Raw genomic sequence first — 25,473 nt, forward strand, 5'->3', positions numbered from 1 at the left:
CAGGAACAGCTCTAGCCTTTTTTTCTCTTCTTATTTTTCTATTATTTTTTTAGAAGCAGAAGCAACAATTTTACCAAAATCGGCTTAAACCATGAAGACCAAGACCCTGAAAGATATGTAGCTGCTTAATCATGGGACAACCATCCCCCAAGAGAAAACTTGGGAATCTTTGTTCCTCTGAACGCCAGCAGAGTCAAAACCACAGTGAGGTCAGTGGCTCTTAACCAGTTTGCCTGAAACTGTATTAATAACCCGGAATTTCTGACATTCATAAGCAATAATTTCTGATAGAAATAGTGGAGGATTATGCACACTTTGCTGTATGTGACAGTATCAATTGAGGCTTTGAAGTGACAATGTGGGTCTTGGATGGCTCCTCTGTGCTTTTAAGCCACTGGTACTTCAATTGGAACCCAAACAGTGCTTTTCAGTGATGTGGCTTCCGTCATAGACATTAATTATTTTCTAAAGCATTCTAATGAAACAAAGGATTGAAAATGTGAACAGATACTCTGCCTGCTGATTCCTGCTACCAATCTAAGATTTTCAATGACTCTAAAACCACAGAATCTCATCTCCAGTTTTCCAAAGCTGTGCCAAAGGATCTATATCCTGTCTGTCCCTCCAACTTCTAACCCACTAAGAGAATGACAGGAGCCTCAGGCACTAAAGCAGTTTTTAGCAGGCACCACTGGAATTCCAGGCATAGAATTAAAAGCTGGTTTTGCTTTGTAGCGACAAGAAATGATTCCAGCTAAAAAATGCTCTGTAGCAGGAAGACACAGTGATTTGATCATCTCTATGAACTCTGAAGAGACAAGAAACTCCCAGCAGAAATGAAATGTTACAGAAACCTACCACTGACAAATATTGATACATCTTAAGCCCAATGGCCTGACTGAGCTGAGAAGAAAGGGTTCTCTGAAGCTACAAAGCCTCATTGTCAAAACAGTTAAAGGATGATAGTTATTCATCAATCTGTTTCCAGTCACACAGCTCTGGTGGGTTGGTTATTTTTGGTGAGTTTTTTGGGTCTAGACTGAAAGCAAAAAGAAACAACATGCATTGCTTGAAACACTGAGAAATAAAATGCACTAAATAACATCTATGCCAATCTTGCAAGTCTGCTAGTGGAAATTCCTGATCTATCACCAAGGTTAAAATGACACCAAAATGTTCAGATCAAAGTGCAAAACTGAGGACAGATATTCTTTTCTAAATACATTTAACCACATGTAGCAAGAGGAAAAGAACACTTTATCATGGGATTGAGAGCAAGTCCAAATAGAGGAACAGTTTTATCAGATTTTCCAACTTGCTGCATTGGTCTCAGTCACACAGGCAGCATTTTCATCTGCTTTGTCCTCTAAGCAAAGTTAAAGAGCACAGCTCCCTTTCATTCTGAAGCCTGCAGACTGCAAGTAATCTGGACAATTTTTCCAAGCTCAAACTCCACAGGAGAAGGTAAATGATTCCTGGGTCATGCTATTTTTAATGCCTGTCTCTCTGCAATGCCATCACTTCTATGCCACTTCTACAGAGGATGACAGCTTTGGAACAGCTCCAGTGGAGAAGATATGAAAGCCATATACAAAAAAAAAAAAATTAAGTATGTTCTTATTGTGAAAAGTGTAAAGTTGTAGATTTTTCTTAAGACCTTTGTGTTTAGAAGCATAATATAAAGGTGATAGTCAAAATTTTCACTGTTACTCTTAAGCACTCCAAGGATCATGGGCAAACAACACAACAAAAAATCCAAAAATTTAAAGTCCTGCAGGTGGGCACCAGGTTTCAGGATCAAAGGAATGTTTGCAGAACAGCCAGTTCCAGAAGTATCCTTTGCTGTTTAAGGAAAAGAAATGTGCACTGCGAAACTGTTCCACTTTCCCTCAGTTCAGCTGCATGCTGTTTGTGATCTCTGCTACAATGGGAAGTGGAGGGAAGGAAGAGGGAGAAGAAAAGGGAAGAAAATTGTAGCTTCTAATCATCCCTGGTTTTGGTGAAGATGAAAGGAGATTTTAGGAAAGGAAAAGGAAGAATCTGCACAGGATTATCCTTAAGGTTTAGCAGAATCAGCCATTAAATACAAACAAAAAAACCTGTTATCTTGATGTAAGAATTATATAGAACAATATTTTTTACAATGAGAACAGTCAATCACAGGAACAACCTCCACAGGGATATGCTAGAGACTCCATCACTGGAGGTTTTCAAGATGCAGCTGGACACAGAAATAGATAATCTCATCTAGGTTTCTTTTTCCATAAAAGGAAACTTTTCAGATAACTTTCAAGATCCCTTTCAACCTGGGCTTTTTCATGAGCCTAGGACCACTAAACTGAGGATTTGGTTAAACCATGTGAGGTTTAACATCCAGCTGAGTGCACAGTAGATCCTACTTTCTGAAGAAGTACCTATGTGGACCAAGATTGCCAAAAAAACCCCACATACAGTCAATTTTGTACCACTGTTAAAATTTCAATGTATCATCTGTTCAGTGGTAACAGCAAAGATACTTCTCAGTGACAATAGGAGTGGTCGGGCATTTATATCTGTGTACCTCTGTGCTCCTGTCCATGCTTTTTCAGCTTTATCACTATTGATTTTGGATTCTCTGCTTGCAGTACAGCAGTATTTACATTACTATGATTCTTAACTGTACATCTGGAACCAAGTGGACAGACTGGGTTTGTCATCTTTTGCTTTCCAGTCACCAGTCGTTAAGTCTAGAGCACTGAAGTTTGCTCTGCCAGCCTCTAGAGACTAACTTCCAACTCTTCTCCATGCATTTCCTGCTCTGTCCACAAAGAAGCTGAGACAGCTGGAGTCATTAGATGAAGAGGTCAGTGTTGATGACTGCTAAAGAAGCTATTGCAAGGACCATCACATCTCTGAAACTTCAAGTTACAAAGAGGTGCACAGATATGGGCACACAGAGGAACTGAGGTATAGGAAGAACAAGAGACTTTTCCTGCAGAGGAAAAATAAGGAAACATGAGAACCAACATAAGAGAGTGAGGTATTTTTAAATCCACTTGGTATAAGGGAAACTACGGTTATTTCTAGCTTTGACAAAAGGCCTGATCGTGCTGCATTAAGTCATGGCCTTCTAACTTTGATTTCAGCTACTTAAGTAAAACAGCACTGAGGGATCACAGAAGAGCCTTTTGCAAAAGCTAAGCCTGCTTAGAACCCAGGTTACTTATAAAGGTGGCTAACACGTTTTCAAGCTCAAGACACCACAGGTTTGCTGCCACTGATCTCTAAGCTCTCCAGACTAAAGTTAGCTCAGATCTGTCTGTGTGCATCCTGCATTTCCCGTCCGAAACCGTGGTGCCAAAACACTGCACTGCTAAGTTGACATTGCTTTCCAAAATTCATTTCAGCATCAGCTAACATGCATACTAATGGTTAGAGACAGAAGGAGAATAAAAGGCATTCAGTACCACACCTGTCATGGCACAGAATCATCTGGTGTTGCCTCTGCACAGCCATATCATTTCACAGAGACATGGCATGACAAGCTACTTGTTTGTAAGTACTTCAGGATTAAAACTTACTGGCCAAGAGTAAGCTTACTGTTTATGTTTTGATGATGTTCTCTAGAGCAAGTACCTGTTTAAACATCAAGCTTTGTAAATTCATCCACTCAAGTGATGCTCTATGAAGTAGGTCAGGAAAACAGTGATATTTCTCAGCTATTTTATCACAGACTTCCTTAGAATGTCTCAAAAGGTGACATGTGAAGGGTTATTTTCTTCCTGGGAAAGAATAAACTTCTGGCAAATCTATATCATTTATGCTATTCCTCTACGTGGAAGGTTGAGACAGGAGGCCTAAATGCACAGAGATAAGCATAATCTGGGGAAAATGTCAAATGCAGAAGAAGAGGAAGAAAGGTGATAATGGAAAAGTAACCAGAGCCAAAAATTCTGGGAGGACAAATATTTCAAGAGGTCTCAATCAGAACATTAAACATGGATAAGCAAAACCAGTAGCTGTTCAAGTTCAGTAGAAAGACAACCCCTGAAAAGAACAGAGAGCTGAAAGTAAAGAATGAGACAGAAGAAAAACCATGAGGCAATGACAGACAGTCATTCAAGCCCAGATAAATATGGAACTCAGGAGATAACAGTCCATGGGAAAAAAAAAAAAAACTACAGGAGATGAATATGAATTTTAAGGCTGTAAAATTCAGCCAAGCTATGTAATCTGGAGAGGCTGTGGTACTGTTCAGAGGCAGAGCTCTCAAAAACTCTTCTCTCACTTCTTGGCAAGGAATCTGATGCCTGTGAAGCTTCAGCAGAGTGCAGCTCAAGACAAAAATATCATAGAGGCAAGACAATATCTGTAACATGACAAGGGAAAAAATTAGTACAAGACTTTTGGAAGCAACAGAGAAGGTGAAGATCCTTCAAATGAAACTTAAGTCCATGGAAATGGGAATATATGAAGACAACAAAGACGTGAAAAGTCTGCCTGGGTCACTTATACATACTCCATGAACCAATTCCATCAATGTGACAAATGTAAAAATAAAAAAGTGAAGGAGGAAAAAGTAACATTAGTAACATTGAGACATCTGGGGTTTATGGAACCTTTTCTGATTTTTTTGGATAAAAGGTATCAAAAACCAAGAAATATATTTTAAGTACTCTGAATTTTCATTTCGGACAACTCAGACATCTAAGTTCTAGCTAAGTTGGTCAGAAAAAGGTAGGAGAAAAACATTCCCGAACAGCATGATTTGAAGAGGGGAGGTACTTGTACATGAAATGTCCAGAGGTCATGTCTCTGTGTGTGTGTGTATATGTGCATGTGCATATATGTATTCACCTCAGACAAAAGTAAGGAGGAATGAAAGTTTTCCATGAAACAATTTGAATCTTCCAACCTAAACAAAGAATCTTACATTCACACAAAAGAATGTGAGAGATTAATTTAATCTCTTTTAATTAGGAAGGGAGCTTCCAAACTAATCAACCACTTTTATTGCTGTATTATATTTTTCATTCTAAAAACTCCCTAATTCAATGGAGTCTAGCAGTTTTAGGCTATTGACTCTTGCAGGGAGAGAAGGGACTCAGAGATAATAGACTGTCAAATTTTGGAAAATGCCACGTGTATCTGCAACACACAGGGTAAATATGATAAAAAATTAGCCCCCAAAAGATGATTATGCAGAAATCAATCACATGGACTGTGACAGAATAGACTTTCAGAGAAGCCAAAGTGAGAGTGCAGGCACCAACTCTGATGAGGTCTGGATCCCATCCAGAATAGACAGATGATTCAAAGTTGGGGAGCAAGTCAGTCTTCAGAATCACACACTGCTATTCCACCTCACACCAACAAACCCAAAAGATACTTAATGAACCAGAAATCCAAGTAACCCATCCTCTGACCTACTAGTGAACTATATTCCCTCCTACCTTATCTCACAGCCAAATATAAAGCCAGCAAGGCAGGAGTCCCAAGGTCCTCTACCATTCTCTTGAAGAGTAAAGAGTGAAGTATTGCATAGTTTATTCTTCAAGTTCCATTGGAAAGGTAGACTGGAGTACCACCAGTTACTAATCATTATCTCTGTCTGCAAAAGACAACATGTTCCTAATTAAATTATAATCATGTTTGAAGTTAAAATGAGAGAAGGAAGAAGACCTGCTTTGGGGTTGTTCAAAGGAATTGGGATATGAAAGATTTTTTTTTTCAGGTTGGTGGTTATCTCAGGATGCCACTTAGAGATATTTACTCATTAAAAAGAAAAGAAAGGATACAGTGCCATCAATTTTCATGTCTCTGGTTACAGAACCAGAACTGTACCGTGTTCAGACAGGTTGGGCAGGGCATAGTTAGAGTTGATAAAGAAAAGACCCAGTAAACAGTGCCCAGAGAGTGTCACTGAAGCCTGCCTCGGGAAAGCTGAGCTCCATTTAAAACCACTTAAAAAGGAAACTCTCTACAAATTAAGACTTGGTAATGAACAAAAGATCAGAGGCAGAACTACATGCTGATTGTGAGAAAACTCAATTAAGGAAATTGTACCCATCTGCAGTCTCGAAATGACAACATGTTCATTTCTAGAAAACCAATACTCCTACTTCACAAGAATCAGAATAGTGACCAGGTTAAAGCCATTTTCATAAACTAACAGTTCTGTCTACATCTATTCCTCATCTCTGTCTCCTATATGAAGCACATATAGCAAGAGGAAGGTTCCTTGTAGAAATATTTTCAAGCAAAAACAAGGTCTGAACGTTAGACTGTATTGGGTTTGTGTGGCAAGGTTTTGGTAGCACTGGCCGGGGTGTGGCAGTACAGCAGAAGCTTCTTCTGTGTCTGACAGAGCCAAAGCCAACTGGCTCCAAGCCAGACCTGCTGCTGACCAGGGCCAAGCCCATCAGCCATGCTGGTGGTGGCTCTGGGATGACACATTGGAGAAGAGGATAAAAACTGTGAAACAGCAACTTCAGCTGGAACGAGGATATGCACAAGAAACAGCAGTGAACACAGCAAAGGCAGTAGGGCTAGAACTGCTTCAGGTGTAGGATCAGAGATTCCCCTTCAGCCCGTGGTACAGACCATGGTGAGGCAGCTGTGCCCCTCAGCCCTTGGTAGTCCACAGGGGAGCAGAGATCCACCTGCAGCCTGTGGAAGTTCATGGTGGAGTAAATACCTGCCTGCAGCCCGTGGAAGACCCCATGCCAGAGCAGGTGGTTGCCCAGAGGAGACTGTGAGCCCACAGGAAGCCCACGCTGGAAGAAGATCCTGGCAGGACCTGTAGGCCCATGGAGAGAGGACCACACACTACAATGGTTTGCTGGCAGGACCTATGACCCCACATAGGACCCGTACTGGAGAAGATCACAAAGAACAGCAGCCCATGAGGACGACTCACACTGGAGAAATTGATGGAGAATTATCTCCCATGTGTGAGACCCCACATGGGAGCAGGGAAGAGTGTGAGGAGTCCTTCCCCTAAGGAGGAAGGAGCAGCAGAGACAGTGTGTGAATGTCAACTCTGTGCTGTTTCAAGACAGAAACTGGAGAAACTGGGAGTAAAGTTAAGTCCAAGAAGAGAGGAATGGGAAGAAGGTATTTTTAAGGTTTGGTTATATTTGCCATTATCTTCCTCTGATTTGATTTGCAATAAATTAAGCTAATTTCTCTAAGCTGAGTCTACTTTGCTCATGATGGTAACTGGCAAGTTATCTGTCCCTAACTTTATCTCAATCCATGAGCCTTTCATTGTATTTTCTCTCCCATGGCCAGCTGAGGACAGTGACAGAGCAGATGTGGTGGGCACCTGGCCTGCAGCTGGGGTCACCCCAGCACATACTCACATAATTGATCAAGGAGATAATCATCTTGAAACAGCTAAACTTCTGTCTTGCATAACAAATAGTCTGAACAAAGCTCTAAACCATACCAGTAGAACCAGATTTGGGCCAGCTTTGTTTGACAGCCAACTCTACACAGCCACCATGAAAAGATCCGCTCTACTTCCCTTGTAACTGTGAAATTCAGCTGTGTTTCAGAGGCATAATCTTTATATAGCACACATTAAATATAGTCCTGCATTATATCGACCACGAGATTTTTCCTACCTCCTTACCTGATCAGCGGTGTGGATGTTCTGACTCTGTACTTGGCACTGGCTGCTGTCCTTAAGTCAAGGGCAATCCAGCCTTTTACAAACATTAAACACCTTTGGTGTTGTCACCAGGAAGCAGAAGTGGCCAGAAGCGACCAAGCAGTCAGCTGTGCACAAAGCTCCCATGAATAGATCTCATACACACAGTGGCAAAGATAACAAAAAGGGCATGGACAAGAACGTTCTTACTCAGAATGAAAAATTTTCCCACTGAAAAACAGGACAAAAACCACCTGAAAATTAAATCTCAGGTTGCCAATATCAGATAGCCAAAAAATTCCCAAACTAGTCTAAAAACAGTGCTACTAAAAATATTATTGTAACTGAAAGCCTCTTTAGCAATGAAACCTTCATTATACTCTCTTTTGACAATTTAACTAGCTTTTCAAGTTTAAGCACTGTATCATGATTTGATAAATGGAGATGCTGTTTCTTTTCAAAACAAACCATCAGGTTGTTGTTCAGGCTACATCCAGGTTATATATGAAGTGTTAGATGCTAAAAAAAAACCCCCAAACATAAACAAATCCTAACCCCAAAATAAACACAACAGAATGCTGTCACTATACGTGGACCTCTTTAATTAAAATTAATTTCTTTTCTGCTAAGACCATGCTACCCATTCTTCCTCATATCACAGCAAAGCTATTGCATTACTTTTCAAAAGACTCTCAGCAGCATTAGTGCTGCTATATGCTTACACACTGCTGACATACTGAAAGCTAAAGCTTTCACACTTCTTCTCCTAAAATCATATAATATCCTGAGTTGGAAGGGACCCACCGGGATCATTGAGCTCAACTCTTAGCCCTGCACAGGACACCCCAAGAGTCACACCATGTGCCTGAGAGCATTGTCTAAATGCTTTTTGAACTCTGTCAGTCTTGATGGTGTAACCACTTCCCTGGCGAGCCTGTTCCAGTGCCCAACCACCCTCTGGGTGAAGAACCTTTTCCTGATACCCAGCCTAAACCTCCCCTGACACAACTTCAGGCCATTCCCTCGGATCCTGTCACTGGTCACCACAGAGAAGAGATCAGTGCCTGTTGCCATGAATTTTCCTGGTTTGCTAAGCGTTCATATTAAAGGAGAAACGTGCAGTTTCTCACGCTGGTGAATTGTAAACACAGGACCATGTTTTGTAAATATTGGCAATGTTATGAATACTTTCTCCAAGACAAGGGGAGGTTGAATGACAGCCTCCTGGACCAATGTGACAGGAGAGGTGGTGATACCCTTCTCCAATCCATGGTCACCTTGCCACAGGTATATAATGGAAAAATAAACTAAGGGCAGGGCTTCTGCCCTGCTGCTGTTGTTGAACCCAGATCTGTGTCCCCAGTCTGTGTTCCTGGTTGGGCCTCCACGGTGATAACTGGCGCCCACGTGGTCAAGTTGCAAGCTAGTGAGGAAAGAAAAAAGAAGAAAAAAAAAAAAAAAAAAAAATCTGCCTTCTACAGCTGCAAAAAGAAGAAACCCACGATGTTCTCAGAGGAACGATTGATGATGGAACTGCTCCACTCCTTTTTGTTGTCCTGTGACGCTGACTTAACCAGGAAACACGTGAGAGAACTATTTAGCTGGGGAAAGAAACTTGGAATTTTTTATAGTGCTGAAAAAGCACTCTCAATCGACCCATGGAAAACCCTGGGGGAAAAACTTTTTCTATCCGTTCTGAACGGAAATATGAGAGCTAGCGCTCTCCTAGGGATCTGGGGAACAGTCTTCCCACTTCTAAAAGAGGCTGGAGAGGACTTTGAAGTTGATTCTGGGTTTTCGACACAGAGCAGAAGCTCCCCTGCGAGCTCCGTCGCTTCTGACGAGGATTGCTCTGATGCAGGGTTAGAGCCGATGCAGGAGACCCCCACCCCCATGTCGGGGGTTGGGCGCGCCCAGCGGGGTTTTTGGAAGGGCGGGGAAGCTTTTTTCGGTCCGCTCCCCGCGCGGTTTGCCGGGCGGGGAGCTGGGGTGCCGAGGGGGCGGAGCGCTCGGCATCGGGTCCCACGCCGAGCGCGGGGGATCGCCCGCGCCGCCCCAGGCCGCCGTGCCGCGGCGACCCCCCCGCTGCCCGCCACCGCTGCGGGGTCCGTCCTGCAGCTGCCGCGCGGAGCCGCGCCGCCTCGGGCCCCCTGCGGGGAGCCGGGGGGGCTGCCGTGCGCACCGCCCCTGGCGCTGCCGGCGCCGCCCCCTGCCGCCGCCTCCCCGGCCCGCCCCGCCCCGCCGCGACCTGCTCCGCGCAGGATTCGGCAGGCGAGAGCGGCGGGGACGGCCCCTCCTTGCCCCGTCCCCCCGCCGCGCCAAATGCTGTGCGCGGGGTCGCCGCCGCCGGCGGTCTGTGCGGTGCCCGCAGCGGAGCCGCCGCCGCCGCCCACCGCGCCGCGCCCCGCCCCACGCGTCCGGTGCCGGTCCGGCGCCGCGGGGGGAGGGCTGGGCGCAACGCTGCCCGCTGCTGCGGGGCCCCCCGTGCCGTGCGACCCCCCCGCGCCGCCGCGCGGCACCGCCGCGCGTCCCCTCCCTGCCGCTCGGGGAATGCCCCCCCGCACCGAGCGGGAGGGGCTCTCGGCTGCCGCTGCTGCCGCCGACCTGGCCACCGACCCATCGGCTGGCCGGGCAGGAGCTGAAGGCTGTGGCCGGTCGGCCACGCCTCCCTGCCCAGCGCGACAATCGCCCCCCCGCTCAGAGAGGAGTCTGAGCGAGTCACTGTCCCCCGCCCGCCCCCCCTACGGGGCCGGGTCGGCTGTGGGAGATGATAACGGGGTAAAAGCGTTGTCTGATGTGCACGCTTTCCCTGTCGTGAAATCGGATGAGGCTTTTAGTCCGCAGGTGAACCAGGCTGCTGACCTAAGAGAGCTGCTGCCTGAAGATGCAGCTTTGTCCAAGCCAGTTCAGGGAGCTGTGGACGTGGTTCCACAGCATCATAGCCATGATGACCCATCATGGGCAGTCCCGCTTCCCTTATCAAGGGACGTGGCAGAAGATAATATAAGCTTCACTGAGGCAATTCAATGGATCAGTGCAGAATTTGAGAATCTGATCTTTCCTTATGTAATAAGAGGTCTTGCAACAATGATGCTTGAACCTCAACAGGTTTTTACCTTTGAAAGAAATTGGAAATTCCTAGCTGGACAAATGGCTGTCAAAAATAGCCACCTGCCTCGAGATGATCGCTTGTTTGGGGTCGGAGTTGACCTACTTATGGGGAGGAGTCAATATGCTTGCCCTGATGTGCAAGCTGGCCTTTCTTTCAGGGTTTTAGATTCGTGCAGATACATAGGGATATCTGCATTGATAAAAACCAAGTTATCCTTCTCCCCAAAGGAAGACTTCTCAGATATAGCACAGAAGCCAGGTGAACCTTTTCATCGACTTATAGTGCGTCTGATGCATTTTTTAAAGACGAGAGTCGAGGATATAACTTTGACAATGATAATTTTGAAGCAATTAGCAAGAAGCCATGCTAATTCTGCTTGCCAGAGGCTCCTGGAAACCATTCCGGAGACTTCTAATATCCTGGAGATGGTCCAGACCTGTGCAGTTCTAAACACCTGTGATTCTATGGTGATGACCCCAACGGCTGCTTCACAGCCGGCTGAACAGAGGCAGAATGATGGACATGAGACACAGGCAGATATTCAGCCTAGTGGAGAACAGGAAAAGGAGGCACAGAAAGTGACTCCCTTGTTTTTCTGCGCACAAGGTGTGGGTCCAGACCATACTGCAGAAACTTGTAAAGCAGTGGGTCATGATGAGCCCACGCCAAGCCCGAAAACTCGGAGGCGAAGAAAAAGACGAAGACGTCAGGGGGACGAAACAGTTTCCCAAGCTCTAGAACAAGAGCAAAATTCTCTGGCTGGTGTACAGCCATCATCTCAAGTGTAGGAAGTGTTGATGTTGCCACATAGCTATGGTCAGTTTTCCTTGGACCTTGCAGTGGGTTTCTACGTCCACATCCTATGTTGCATGCATTCTTTGAGAAAAAGTCAATTGCTCAATTTGTGTTTTCTAAGTTCTCTATCCTCAGGTTCTGGGATCTTTGCCATGGAGGTGGCCGTTGAAAGTCTGCTGAGCTGCCTCAGGTGGATTGGACTGATCCTGAAACCTTGTGCACCCTGTGCCATCCTAGTGCCACCCATCACAGAAGCCTCTTCGAGATCTGATTAACATGGACATGGACTAGCATCCTCTCTTTTCCTATATGGCCTCCATAGAGACTTTGGATCCTGTGGAGCTGCTGGACAAGGACTGACTGAAGCAGTGTGATGCTGAGATCCAACGGACTGTTAATCATGGACTCAGAGGAATTGTTTGCTACGGCTCAGTTTTATGTATGGTAGCCATTGTGACCTCTGTGGGGAAAGGGCACGTTGTTTGGGGGTTGTGGTTTTGGGACAGAACTTTTGGGGTTCAGAATTTTCAACTGAGTGGTAAAATTTTTCTTGGAATGCTCCTGCCTTTTGCACTGTATATTCCCTTGTATCTTATAAAAATTTAAATATATGAGGGTGTTGGTTGAATTATGTTAGACTATGCTCGAGATATTTTGAGCAGGTTATTGCAAGGGGTTCAGGGTGAAACCCTGGGTAGCAAAGGCAGAATCAGACCAACATGTAGCCCTCACACCGTCACCTAAATGAAGGTCGGTGAACTTTATACAGGTTTTTTTTTTTTCTTTCTTTTTTCCTGTCATAGAATTGTTCATTTTTCTTTTTCTGTTTTCTTTTTAATATACTTAAAAGGGTGAGATGTTGCCATGAATTTTCCTGGTTTGCTAAGCGTTCATATTAAAGGAGAAACGTGCAGTTTCTCACGCTGGTGAATTGTAAACACAGGACCATGTTTTGTAAATATTGGCAATGTTATGAATACTTTCTCCAAGACAAGGGGAGGTTGAATGACAGCCTCCTGGACCAATGTGACAGGAGAGGTGGTGATACCCTTCTCCAATCCATGGTCACCTTGCCACAGGTATATAATGGAAAAATAAACTAAGGGCAGGGCTTCTGCCCTGCTGCTGTTGTTGAACCCAGATCTGTGTCCCCAGTCTGTGTTCCTGGTTGGGCCTCCACGGTGATAAGTGCCCACTCTCCTTCTTCCTCAAAATGACCCTCTGGAAATGGATTGTTTTGGCCATTTGCCTTGGCCTTATGAATGAATAGCAACTGCAAGATTTAGACAAACAACTGAGCTGCATTTGCAAGCAAGACTTACAGTACCAGGCACAGCATGCTCAGTGTATCACAAATGTATACATTCACTAAGAAATTAAAGAAAACACAGCAGGAATGTTCATCATCAGGCCCTCAGAGTTCAAACCTGTTAAACGTATTCAACAACACATTTGCCAGGAGGGTGCTGACAGGTGGAAGGTAACAGCAAAGAATTTTGTCATTCCTATAAGCTGAATGCAGCCATTTGTTTCCTTCTAAGGACATTATAAGGCTTTTTAAAAGCATATTTATTTCTGGCTCTGCTTGTCCTGTATGAACCTTCTCCCCAGGATTACAGACTGAGAAAGCACAACTAATCCCGACCAAAGAGCTCTAACAAGACTTACCAGCAGAACTCAGACTCATAACTCTCTTCCTCCATTTCTGTGCAACAAGTGAGGAGCCAAAAAGAGGCAACAGTGAGGGACTGTTTATTAACATTTGATTTGAGTCCTCAGGAAGCCATATTTTGGTGTATGGCTGAACTTCAGCCTCCAAAGTCCTTGCAAATACTGAACAAGCATCAACAGCATAACCACCCTTCACTTGTTTAGTGTCCTGAGAACTCCTTCAGCATGTATTTCCTGCTCTCAGGGCTCAGAACCCTCGCTGCACCTCCTGAACTGAGCCATGGGAGCTGCACAAAACTTGTGCCACCTCCATGGGAGAGGGAGTGCCTGGATAGCACAGGGAACATAGCCAGGCATCCTCTCCCAATTCCATCACATATTTCCAATGAGAGAATAGAGGTGTACATACAGTACAATTAATGTCACTTCATCTTGGGAGACTATCACAAAATGCAATCAAAGCATAAGGATGTATGAGCTAAAAACCAGGAAGATTCAGACTAATTTCTTACATAAGTAGGGCTAATAATTACCATTCCAATTTATAAATTAACAATTAGTGACTACGAGCTTTTTTGTAAAACAGAAGAGTATGCTGGGTTCTGAAAAGGCACAGGGCATCTCCAGATAGCTCTACTCAGTCTATGCTGGCACTGATTAGAGACAGTCTTCACCTATAAATTTAAATTCTTCCTGCTGAAATTCATTAGGAAGGATGAGAAAAGAAAGATGCTGGTTCTGCTTCTTTGAATACAATCAAAGTCAATTTAAAATATATCTAATTATGATCATCAAAGCATAAGCACCTCATGCAATGAATTATTAAGACTGTTTAAATAAATCTGTTGGAGAAGAGGAACAGTAATTATTTTGAATTAGTGATCAGGAAACAAATCTCAAATATTCCTTTGCACCAGTCCCAGGAACTTCATTCCAGGAGGATTCCAGAGTTATCTTACTTGGTAAAATCCCAGCAGTGAGGCAATAGAAGGAGTGCAGGATACAGCAAGCTGTGTGTGCATACCTCTTAGCTACAGGAGCAGCAGAGACCATAAAAGAGAGTATATTTGAACACTTCCTCTTGGAAAAACTAATGAAAAAATGCCAATGAAAAAATTTCTTTGGTAATCAAAAACCTCAACATACACAGAAAAATACAGACAACAACTTCAAAAGAGCTCTGAACCACTATATTCTCCTTAAGGCAATAGAACTGAAGTCTCACACCATCTGCTCTGCCTACCTACTATCTACCATGTGCTCTGATACAGGAGGCAGACCTTTTGTTTTGGCTTTCCCTCCCCTCCAGCTTTTGTCTTGCTGTGCCAAAATTTCCCAGTAAGCTTCAGACACCTTGCCTGAGACTGGTACTTCCCTACAAAAAGTCCTGGGTTTTATACACTCTACTAAATAAAAAGCTGTCTTGTAAGAGACACCCATCCTAAATCGTATCGCTTTAAGATCAGTAGCATCATAATAAGGACAGTATAGAGCAGCATGCTGAATGGACTACACAGTTTTTTCTACTGAGTTTAAGGGCATTTGAAGAATCTTGTCAACGATGCCATCAAGTACTGCCTGGAGAGGGAAGCTGCATGGGAATATACTGAGGTCACAGCAAACCTTACTCAGCTTTCTCTCTCTCCTCCATGCCCGCCCTCGAGTGCAGCTTAGCGTGGGATCCTGACAGCAGGAGGTTCCCACTGCAGGCCCTTGGCTCCATCTCTCCAACAGCCTCTGGCCTCTCAGTTCTTCTCAGGGACTCTCCATGCACTCTGAAGAAGAAAGATCCCAGGCATTTGTCTGGGGCTCTGGGAGCTGCTTGCCTCATTCCTTCTGAGGAAACAGCTGGAAAGTTGCCCTCCAGAACTCATTTGTGAGCTGCATCCCCTCCAGAAGTTTTATCAGCTGTTCATTTCAAGCAGGTTTTTATAGAGTAATAGGAGAGCTGGACTGGATGAAAAGAACTGGATCTATGCCTTTGCCTATCCCAGGCACCACATCCTCAAACCCAAATCATTCTTCACAAAGTTCCCAGTTAAAGTTTTTTACAGATGCAGAAACATGCAGGCCACTTTCTCCCTCTTCCCATCTCACCCTCCTGGCCTCAGAGTTATCAAAAAGTTACACATACTGTCTGTCTAGGAAAATGCAAACAGCCACCTTTTCATGCTTCTGTCTGAGAACTGACTGGAAAGGCTAAAAAGCTCTTAAGTCTAGAGGATTTATCAAACCAAGACACAATGACACTGGTAACGAAGAACATAATGAAGAGATGCACAATTTTAATTATCTTTCCTCTTAGGAGAAACAGAAGGAGAGAAAGACAAGAATCCCCCTAGATCACAGGAGGATTGTAAGAAAGGGGAAGAACTATTAAAGTTAGAGAGCAGTGTTGGCATAATACCAAATGGGCATGAATGGGCTATGAACAAATTTAGTTTGGAAATTAGAAGCAGATTTATAAACATCAGAGGAGTGAGGTTCTTGAATGGCTTCCCAATAGGAAATAACAGGAGCAAAAGCCATTTGAGACAGAGATTGATAAATTAACTAAGGGAATCCTGCAGCATAATTTCCTGCAATTACAGAAATGGTGTACTCCGTGACTCAAGAGGTCTCTTTCAGTCTTGCACACTTCATCCTCTGCTGAGCCAAGACAGGACAGATAAATAAATAAAAACTAGGGACAAGGCACATTAAAACTGGAATATTAGCAGGGCTGCTAGAATAAGGGTGAGTCTGCTTTCTTTATTAAGCAAATTCATGGAATTTTTTTGAGTGACATTTATTCACCTGAATGTACTTATGTATTTTCAGGTAAAAATTTGGGTCATAAGGGGAGATTGAAATAGAAATAAAGTTCCATCATATCTATGCCAGGAGCAGGATGGAGGTGATCCCTCCTGCCTACCATGCAATCAGTTGCATCATAATAAGGACAGTTAGAACTTCTAACTAGAAGAACTTCTACATTGTTAGAAGTTATCTTCACTGACCTGTACCCAGGGGTTAAAGCTGTCAAAGGAACTACAAAAAGGTAAATAAGTGAGAAAATTAACTAAGAAAATCATGCAGGAAGAATTCAAGTGAAACAAAGAAGTTTTATAGCTGAGAAATGTGTGGATGGGTATAAAAATGATCACCTGTCTTTTTCAGACTTGACCAAAGTTTTGCTGGAAAAAAGTCTCTAAAAGCATTAAAAAGAGCCAGCAGGGAGAAATCTCTTCACATTCTATTTCTATATTGAAAAACCCAGGATAATACCACCCTATTCTACACACAGGAAAATGCTATATGCATGAAACTGAAAAAGCATGAAAAATATAGCACTGTAACGTAAGAAATCATCTCCTGTGAACTCCCCTGTAGCACATCAAACATGAGGTATTCACTCATTCCCACAAATGCAGTCAGTGTTGATCTATAAGCTGCAGCACAATACTACACATTTCAGTTTCATGATAAGCTGCAGCTCTGTATTACACATTTCAGTTCCATGCCTTTAAGCCAGACAAACATTCCCAGGGGATTGAAAGAACCCGCTACAGTGAGTTGTGGTTCTATTTCAGATCATACCACAGCATAACAAATCACTGTTTCAGACACTGGGATAAGGGGCTCAGTAAAGCAAGTAGCATGGTAACTTCATGTATCTCCTTTCCACACATGCAGCCGTGTGTAAGAACCAAATCCACCTCAGGCCCTTCAAACTGTACAACTACAAAGTAATGTTCACTCTCATACCTGCATGCATCCATTATTCATCAAAATACATATTCTTAAATACACATCATTTATTACATACTGCTATGCACCAGTAGCTATCTAACCCTGTCTCCACACATCAACACTGTTTACCACATCTGATCTCTCGCATTTGAAAGAAAAAAAAAAAAAGAAGAGAACAGAAATGTTTAATGGAGAAGTTCTTTTGATGGTGCTGGTTCTTCATTCATGGCCCATACAAAGTGGTCCTCAGGAGTAGAGCCCCTGTATGTATTTGGTAACCCACCAGCTCCCTGTGACTGCTGTCCCACAAGAAATTCTAAGGGCTAAGAAGGGTCCCCTGTTGGTCTAGATTTTTGGTGTCAAAGAGGCTTGTAAATTAAGTAAGGAGGGAAAAAAAGGAAGGGAAAAAAGGGACCATAACTTAAAGACTGAATGGGAAAAACAGCCACATTGCAGGTACCCTGTACTAGAACTCCACTCCTGCTGATCTTTGCTCTGGTTCCCAAAGAAGTGATGCTAAAACATGCAAGAGCATTAAAAAGGAGTTTTTCTTATTAAAACACCTTAGAGCACCCCGTGCAGATTAGAAAATTCTTCTGAAATATGAAAATATTTCTGTCAATCACTGACTAAAGGTGAGAGACAAGATTTTCAAGAGAGTGCAAATATTTCTGAGGTACAAGATGCGGTATCTTCCTAAAGAATTTTGCACATTAGATGCCTGACTATTCATGTAATTTCATTCTCAGGCTGAGAAACTGAAAAATTCTCTCTGAGATGCTTTGATTGACTGGGCCTTGGGATATGAAGTCAAAGTAGCAAGTATGAGCATAAGCCTCCAAACATTCACAGCCACTTTCTTGTTCTCCCAATTGTGCTCAAAGCTGAAGCACTGTAGTAGTTTCATTCCCTCCACTCAGTTAAGCTGCATTGCAAAGGTAAATCAAACAGGGAAAAAACAGCTTGTCTAGAGTATGTTTTCAGTTTTCCATTTTAATTTCACTTACAAGTCAGCCACCTTAAACATGACATTGGATGGTTGGCAAAAGCATAGCACTATTGCCTAAAACCTAACATCACTAGAACTCCTTGTTTGTTCTTGGGTATTTTCTTAAGTGAAAAAAAAGAAGGAAAAAAGAAAGGTTGTTCAATATAAATAAATCCCTGAAGGGCTTCCAACTCAAATGCTTATAGTATTAAACGATGAAAGAACTGTTAGGGAAGTGAACAAGAAACAGGAAGTTGGAACTACCTGGCCAAGTTTCACTCTATAACCTGAGTAGTGTGCCATTAAAAAATAACCAGCACAAAGAGTGAAAACCAGCTTCCAGTACAAATATATACTTTTATGATCAAGTTCTCCATAGACAGAAATTTATTTTCTTCCTCGAAAATATGATTAAAAGACAGTCATTGTTTAAATCTCAGGGAAAAGGGGAAGCAGACATACATACAAACATAAAAATATGAAGTTTGCATAACATTTAAAAACAATATCTCTTGATTTTTTTTAAATACAATACCCTGCCAAAAGGTTTGGTCTACACTACAGTTATTACACGTCCTTGCAGGTATTGCAACAAACGCTGTGCCACTGTCACACATAGTCCCTCTGTCCCACCCTGAAAGAAACCATCTGTAGTTCAGAGTCTTTGATTTCTAGATGAGCTTAATGCAAAAGCCCACATGAAACTTTCCAAAGGGCCTCTGAATTAGGGAAAGAACGCAGAGCCTAAAAACACAAGGCTTTGTGTAATGCAAGTGGAGAACAGAAAACCCACATTCAATCGGGAGATCGAATGATTCACAGGGCTGGTAATGGAATATAGTATGTCCTTCTACCAGGTCACTAGGCTGAATCCATTATGGATGATGACCAAAAACCATTCCCATTTAATTAATGCTCATGTGAAAATAATTGATCAAGGCTGTCCTGCTAAGTAAGTTTGTCACTTGAAACAAAAAGATCCACATGGACTTCTGTCAGCAAAACCTAGTGAGATTCAAGAAGCCATCTCAAAATCTAAATAATCAGCTCATTGTCAGGAATCTGACAGTGCTGGCCAAAAAAAAAAAAAAAAAAAGTTGAACAGAAAGACACTAAACATTGGGTTTGATCCAGTGACTGACCCAAAACATGCAACTAGAGAGCAGCACTGGGGAAGGTGACTCAGCCATGGTCCAAGGCATCACTTATTTTGTGACTGAACAAAGAGACTGCAGTCTTCCAAATCTGTCAGTTTAACAGCTTTCACCTAAAAGAAATTAATTTTACCTTCTTAAAAGGAAAGCAAAGTAAATCTAACCCTCCAATGAAGCTGTCCAAGATTTTTTGAAGATAATAATCCTTCAGCTCACTGGGATCTGCTCTTAATAGACAGAGAGGGTGCCAAGAGGTAGTTCAGCCCCAGCTGCCAGTGCACCTTTCTATTCCAGCAAACTCAGCTTCCAGCCTTTTAGCACACACAAATTTGGCACATTTAATCAAGCAAGTGTTCATTTTAATAAACTATCCTATTGCCAGAAAAAATATTTTGCTTGCCTACCAGAAGATAAAAATTGAGCCTTTATAATGTTTTCTTTAAAAAAAAAAAAAAAAAAAAAAAAAACAACAAAAAAAACACACACAACAAAAATGTTGCCATCTTAAGGCAAACACTAAAGCTTTTACTTTATTTTGGGTCTGTTTCAGCTACTGTAAGATGTACTAAAACAAATAAACTCCTCCATCCACCTCTGTATCCCTGCATCAAGTCCTGAACCTAAAAGTGTATGATAATTTCCAGTCTGCTGTCAAAGGCACATGAGAGTGAAGCAGTGGTGTGGGCATGCACAAATACACATACAGTATTTATAAACCCACTGCTGTAAGGGATTTGGCATTTGTTTTTGTAATTAACTGAAAATGATAACACAAGAGCTTTTCATCTGGCATGAGCTTGGATTTCATCTGCTGCTGGAAAAGATTCTCTTGGAGAAATAGAGTTACAGTGTTTCTTCATGTACTTTCCATGGATTTCAAAATAAACAGAAGTATATGGTCATGCCAGTTAATAAAGAGATGTAGGTAAAGTTTCAGGTGCATCTTGACACACATCCAGAAAGAGGCTGCAGAGCCAGCAGCAACATCAGCTAGGTAACACATCATATTAGCTAAATGACAAAACACCCAGGTGAGAAAAAAAGTGAAGCACAAGTAAAAAGAACTGGGAAGGGCAGTTGCAAAGAGTGCCATTAGCCTTCCTGCTGCCCCTGGATATTGCATTATACGCAACGTGGCATAAAAGAGAGTTCATCATTTGATGCTACTTCTGCCCATCCACATTTCTCACTACATCACATTTCTCAAAAGGAACAACGTGTGACAGCAGGAAACTAAAAGTCACGCAGACCAAGACTTCAGAACTGCTTTTAATTTCTGCTCCATTTCAAAAGACAGAAGCTGCACCGTGAATCAGTTCCATGCCACACCCCACTCCATTCCTTCCTCAAAGTGACAATTTGACAAGATGGTAAAAAGCAGCCCTGAGTCTAAAACTTATTCTTTCCAATGAAGGCACTGAGAAGTGCAGCCCTTACTAAATAACAGCACTGCCAGATGCCACCTTGTTTTTTTTCTTCTCATATGGAATCTTTACAATCCATGGTCTCTTGAATTTATGAAAAAGGAGGAGGGGGGAATCTCAGCAGTACCTTATTTGGTCCCTAGAAAGCTAAAAATTCCTACCTCTTTTCCTCACTTCATGCTACAAAACACATCAACTTGATACATACTTTTGCCAAATGCTCAGAAGATTATTTCATAGGTTTCAGGGTGTAGCAAAAAGAACAAAAGGGATTTCGCCATTGCTTGATTTACTGGCTGGCAAGGTCAATGCAGTATTTAAATGTGATAATTTAATGATACGTTAGGTCACTGCCATGTTTTTGAAAGCATAATTAAACTGGTAGAGTGCATAAAATTTTTTTAAAGGACTTCTTGTTCATTGTTTTTACATTTAACAAATAATACACTCAATAATAGATTGAGATTAAAGAAAGATTGAAGTTTTCAAGGATTCTGATGAATCTGGCTAAGAAGAAAAGAACTTTGGAACTAGATATAATAAAAGGAAAAGTTCAGTCATCAGTTGCCTGAGACACAAAATGACAAATGTACATATGTGAAGATGAAAATAAATTAATTCTTTAGAGGATGCTTATCCACATGAGTACTGACAGATCTGACATAGTCTCCCTGGGAGAGTCAGGACTAGCTACACAGACGTATCTACTTCACTGAAAATATTCTTTGGGGAACACATTCCTGCATAAATTCTTTTCCATATCCACTTTCAGAGCCATTACATCTTATTTACTTTCTTTCGTATTCTGTGCAAGTTAACATGTTTTGATCTTGCACAGGACAACATCTTGAGAGGTCTCCACTTATACAGATAAACTTGTCCCATGTGTAATGGAAAATGTGGCATTCCAAATGCTAAAGTAGAGACAGGCAACTAAATCAGACATAAATCCACACCTATCACTGTTCTGTATAAAAAAACCTACAAAATCAGAAAGCAAGTTACTATGTTACCAGCACAGTCAACCTTTGATATGAAACTGGGGTTTTAAGTCGGGATGCTAGTTTTGTTACATAAAGCAGAAAGAGGCTTTACCTACAACAAAGGACAAGGCCAGATTCACCCCAGCTGTGTGAGCACCAACAAGCCTTCATAACCTGTGGTAACATCCAGCACTTCATAACGCTGGAAACATTCTAAGAGAAAGGATCTTGCAGTAGGCTTCATCAAGTAAACTATTATAAGATCCTCAAAGATTAATTAACCTGAAGCTCTGTGAAAAAAATGACAAAAAAATTATATTAGAAACCAAGCTGACAGTAATTTGTTGAGTAATTATGAGACTTGCTCTGGCTAAACTCACTTAGCAGAGTTACTGTCAGTCTGAGCAAGTAGCAGACAAGTGCTCCAATGGCAGTCACAGAATTTATAGCACTGCCAACACGCTAAGTATCAACTGGCAGGTAAAAAGATTAGCGGTCTCTGATGAAAAAAGCTATTCAAGGAACCTCCCTCTCTTCAATTTAGCATAAATACAGGTGGAGGATCCCTTTACATTTTAAATATCACATGTATATGTCATATTAAGCTAATGTTTTTGGGAACTCTGCAGGAGTTAACAATGATCTCAGCATCAGCCACAGACAGACTTACAGTGTTGGCTCCCAGGTACAAAGTAACTGAAAGCAAAACACTTGGGAACAAAATAAAACAAATACTAAAGTGAATTTCCAAACAACATAGTAAAAATCGGATCTGGCACATCAAACTATCTTCTCCATTTGTGAAGAAAAGATTTTAATTTGAAATATAGGCAAGTAGGAGAATTAAACTGAAACAACTACAGCTATCATGTTAAACATGCAATGCAGACAAACAGTGAGGAGATGAAAATTTTAAGAGCTTAGCTGGACATCAGTGATGGTGGAGGACACACTTTGAATGCATAAATTAGCCTCCTATGAAGGCAAGCATCTGCTAGGTTCAAATGTGTCTCAGAGTGTCTGAAGGCTCTATCATTTTCAATGAACGTGAATCTGCTTGAAGGGACGTGAAAGAGATTCCTCACTATGTTACTGAGGCAGTAGTCAGACACCTGACTAATGCTTGCTCATTCAGAGAGGAACTGAAGAGGGAAATCTTTCCGCTGATCCAAGGCCATTCATACCTGGATGTCTAATGAACCATAAGGAGTATAAAAAAAATGGCTGATTTTTTCTTGGAAAACTACTAACATCACAAGGATGCACTGCCCCACAGTAAGTGTTTTACCGTCTCTCGCAGGTAAGAAAGTTGTCTTCTCTTCACATACTCCACTGATTCACTACAGAGGTAGTAGAACTCTAAACTTTTCAATGAGGCATAATAATTGGTAGTCAGAATGACCGCGTTCCATATGGTCATTCGGTTCTTTTAATCTGCTTTGCCCAGCATGTCTCACATTAAGGACTCAAAACCTGCAAATCTTTCCACTCCACTGCAAGTGATTTGTAAGTAACGGGAATACAGCCAGACAGAAAAGTCTTGTTCAAGGCACAACCGAAGCCCCAGGTCACAACAGAAACATCAATTTCTAACAGAGGTTGGATCAGAGGGGAAATTGACAGCTCTGGTCCTTCTCTACTCACAAGAGAGCTGCATTAGTTAAAATCATTCATTGCTGCTAAAGCCTTTGATTTAAGTAAACCCAAATTCCTACTTCACAAAGAAGAATATTATACACAGGTGACGCATAAGCAAGTATACACTTGCAAAGGTAAGAACAGATTATTGCTGCATCTTCTAACTCTTTGTTTATATGGGTTAAATATGGCACAACTGTCAGCCTCTTGTATGAGTACTGGGATTCCTGTAAGGAAAGCTGCATACCTGGACATGACCCTTCCCCTTTCCCCCAACTACTTGACAGTATGCTATTCAGTCATTAGGGTTTACAGCTCTTAGTCACTTGTAGATCTCTAACCTCTGCTGTACATCTGTACTGGATACAAAGGATATGTTCCCATGTCACATGTCCAGTTCCACCCTGCAACTTGAGCAACACTGAGTGACAGTTCTTCCTCATCTTTCACACCACTACTGAAGTAACATTTCTGCCAAGAGATTCCCCTCTTTCCCTCCCCTTCTTGATCCAGATGACTCCACAACAGATAACAAGGTCATAACCAGGCTCTAACATATTTCTCTTTGTATTTCAGATCATCTTGCACAAAACAACCAAACAAAATAAAACAAAACCTGCGGGCAAAACTTAAGGGAATAAAAATTAAAAACATCGGCTGCTCCAACTGGATGCTACTACAGCTTAGTGTGAACAGTCAGTCGCTGGTTTAATGGTTTAAAAGCCTCTCCTCGGGTGGATTTCCCCCCGGATCTTTAGCAGCTCCCCGTTTATTTCGGGCAGGCCGGCGCCGGGTGCAGCAACAGCGCCCTCTGTCCGCCCCGCGGGAAATGGCACCTCCCGCCTCTGCCTCCCAGGGCTGAGGAGGGATTTACTTCAATTTACACAAATACACGCAACATTTGCCCGGCAATACTTGGGCACCCAGATCTACACCGGCAACGCAGTTTTTAAAAGTTCCTTCTCTCTGCCGTACAAATCTCAGTGCGTTTAAGGCTTCAACACGAGACTTGTGTTTACTCTGGAGAAGTAAATGACAAGTCATTTCAAGCTTCTTGAAAGTTGGGGTTTGTTTTGTTGGCTTTTTTTTTTCTGTTTGTTTGTTTTTTGAACTCTTTAATGATGTCCTAAGGCAAAGACAATTACAACTCTTACTAGCTTTCTATCCCCCCACATACAAAAGCACTTGCAGGTTTCTCCTTCCTCACTCCTGCAGCAAAGCTTCTATCTGGAAAAGGGATTTCAAAAACAGGAGCACAAACACTGACAAACCGTCAAAGTTTTTTTACGCTTTTATTTTGCCTCCATGTTTTCCCAGCTGCTCTGCTAAAAAGTTTCTAAATAATAATAATAAAAAATAAAAATAATAATAATAAAAAAAGCTTGCAAAGAACATTACAGATTAAGAGACTGGAAAACTGCAGTCCAAGGAAGAGGATGTGACTCTAGTTTGACTTACCAATTTTATCCAGATGTATATTTTCCGACTCGCTTTTTACAGCGGCTGAGCTCAGTGCTCAGGAACGTCCATCCCGCGTCAGGCAGCCAGGCAGAGCGCTGATCCCCACGCTGGATGCTGCTGAGCGAGCGGAGCCGGGGCTCCCGCTGCTGCTCCTGCCGCCGCTCCTGCTGCAGCGGCGGCCGCTGCTGCTACGTGCGCTCCCTCGGAGCCAGACCAGGAACTGCTTCCCATTCCCCAGCGCCGCTCCAGCGCCGCGGGCTGCGGGAGGCAGGGCCGGCCCCCGCTACTGTGCTGAGCTCTCTTAAAGGGCCCCGCGCCGCGGCCGCGCTCGCCCGGGAGCCGCCGGCGCTGCTCGGGCGGCGCTGCGGGCGGGAGCGCGGGGAGCGGGGGGTCCCCGCCGCGATGGCCATCGCCGGGGCCGAGAGACGATCTCCTACGTGCCTCGGGAGCAGGAAGGCTCCTCCACACGGCTTGCCGCTCAAGGCTTTCAGGTGTGGAGGGGTTTGATCCTGGTTCCGAGGCGCTCTCCGCAAGGGCAGTGGGGCAGGGGGCGGCGGGACCCGCACGGGCGGTGGGCGCGGGGTCCCGGCTGCGGCACGGAGCCCTCGCCAGCCTCCTGCTCCGGGACTTACACTGTCCCCAAACCACGGTCTGCAGCGGCTCGGGGATGAGGGATTTCCCCTGGTACTCAGTTCAGGCTGACGTTAAGAGATTTTATTCCCAGTAATGGATAGAATATGATTTAACTAAATAAAAAGCCCTCATTTCCTAGTTTTTCCTCTCCGTTCATTCTCCAGATAGCTCTAATCCAGTGTAAACCACTGTTTCTACCATGTTTGCTGTTTTCTGACTTCGCTTTTGACTGTACCTGATTTTAATAGC

General features: G+C 43.0%; 1 protein-coding gene across 2 annotated transcripts in view; it reads right to left on the reverse strand.

The window, feature by feature from the left end:
• DAAM2 (dishevelled associated activator of morphogenesis 2) overlaps positions 1 to 24,859 on the reverse strand; it is a 174,001-nt gene extending 149,142 nt beyond the window's left edge. For both annotated transcript variants that reach the window (XM_063390854.1, XM_063390853.1), the window contains exon 1: positions 24,589 to 24,859. The gene's annotated coding sequence lies outside the window, so the exon portion shown is untranslated. The remainder of the gene's footprint in view (positions 1 to 24,588) is intronic.
• Between the last annotated feature and the right edge of the window lie 614 nt (positions 24,860 to 25,473).

This window comes from Prinia subflava, chromosome 2 (assembly GCF_021018805.1).
Source record: "Prinia subflava isolate CZ2003 ecotype Zambia chromosome 2, Cam_Psub_1.2, whole genome shotgun sequence".
NCBI lineage: Eukaryota > Metazoa > Chordata > Aves > Passeriformes > Cisticolidae > Prinia > Prinia subflava.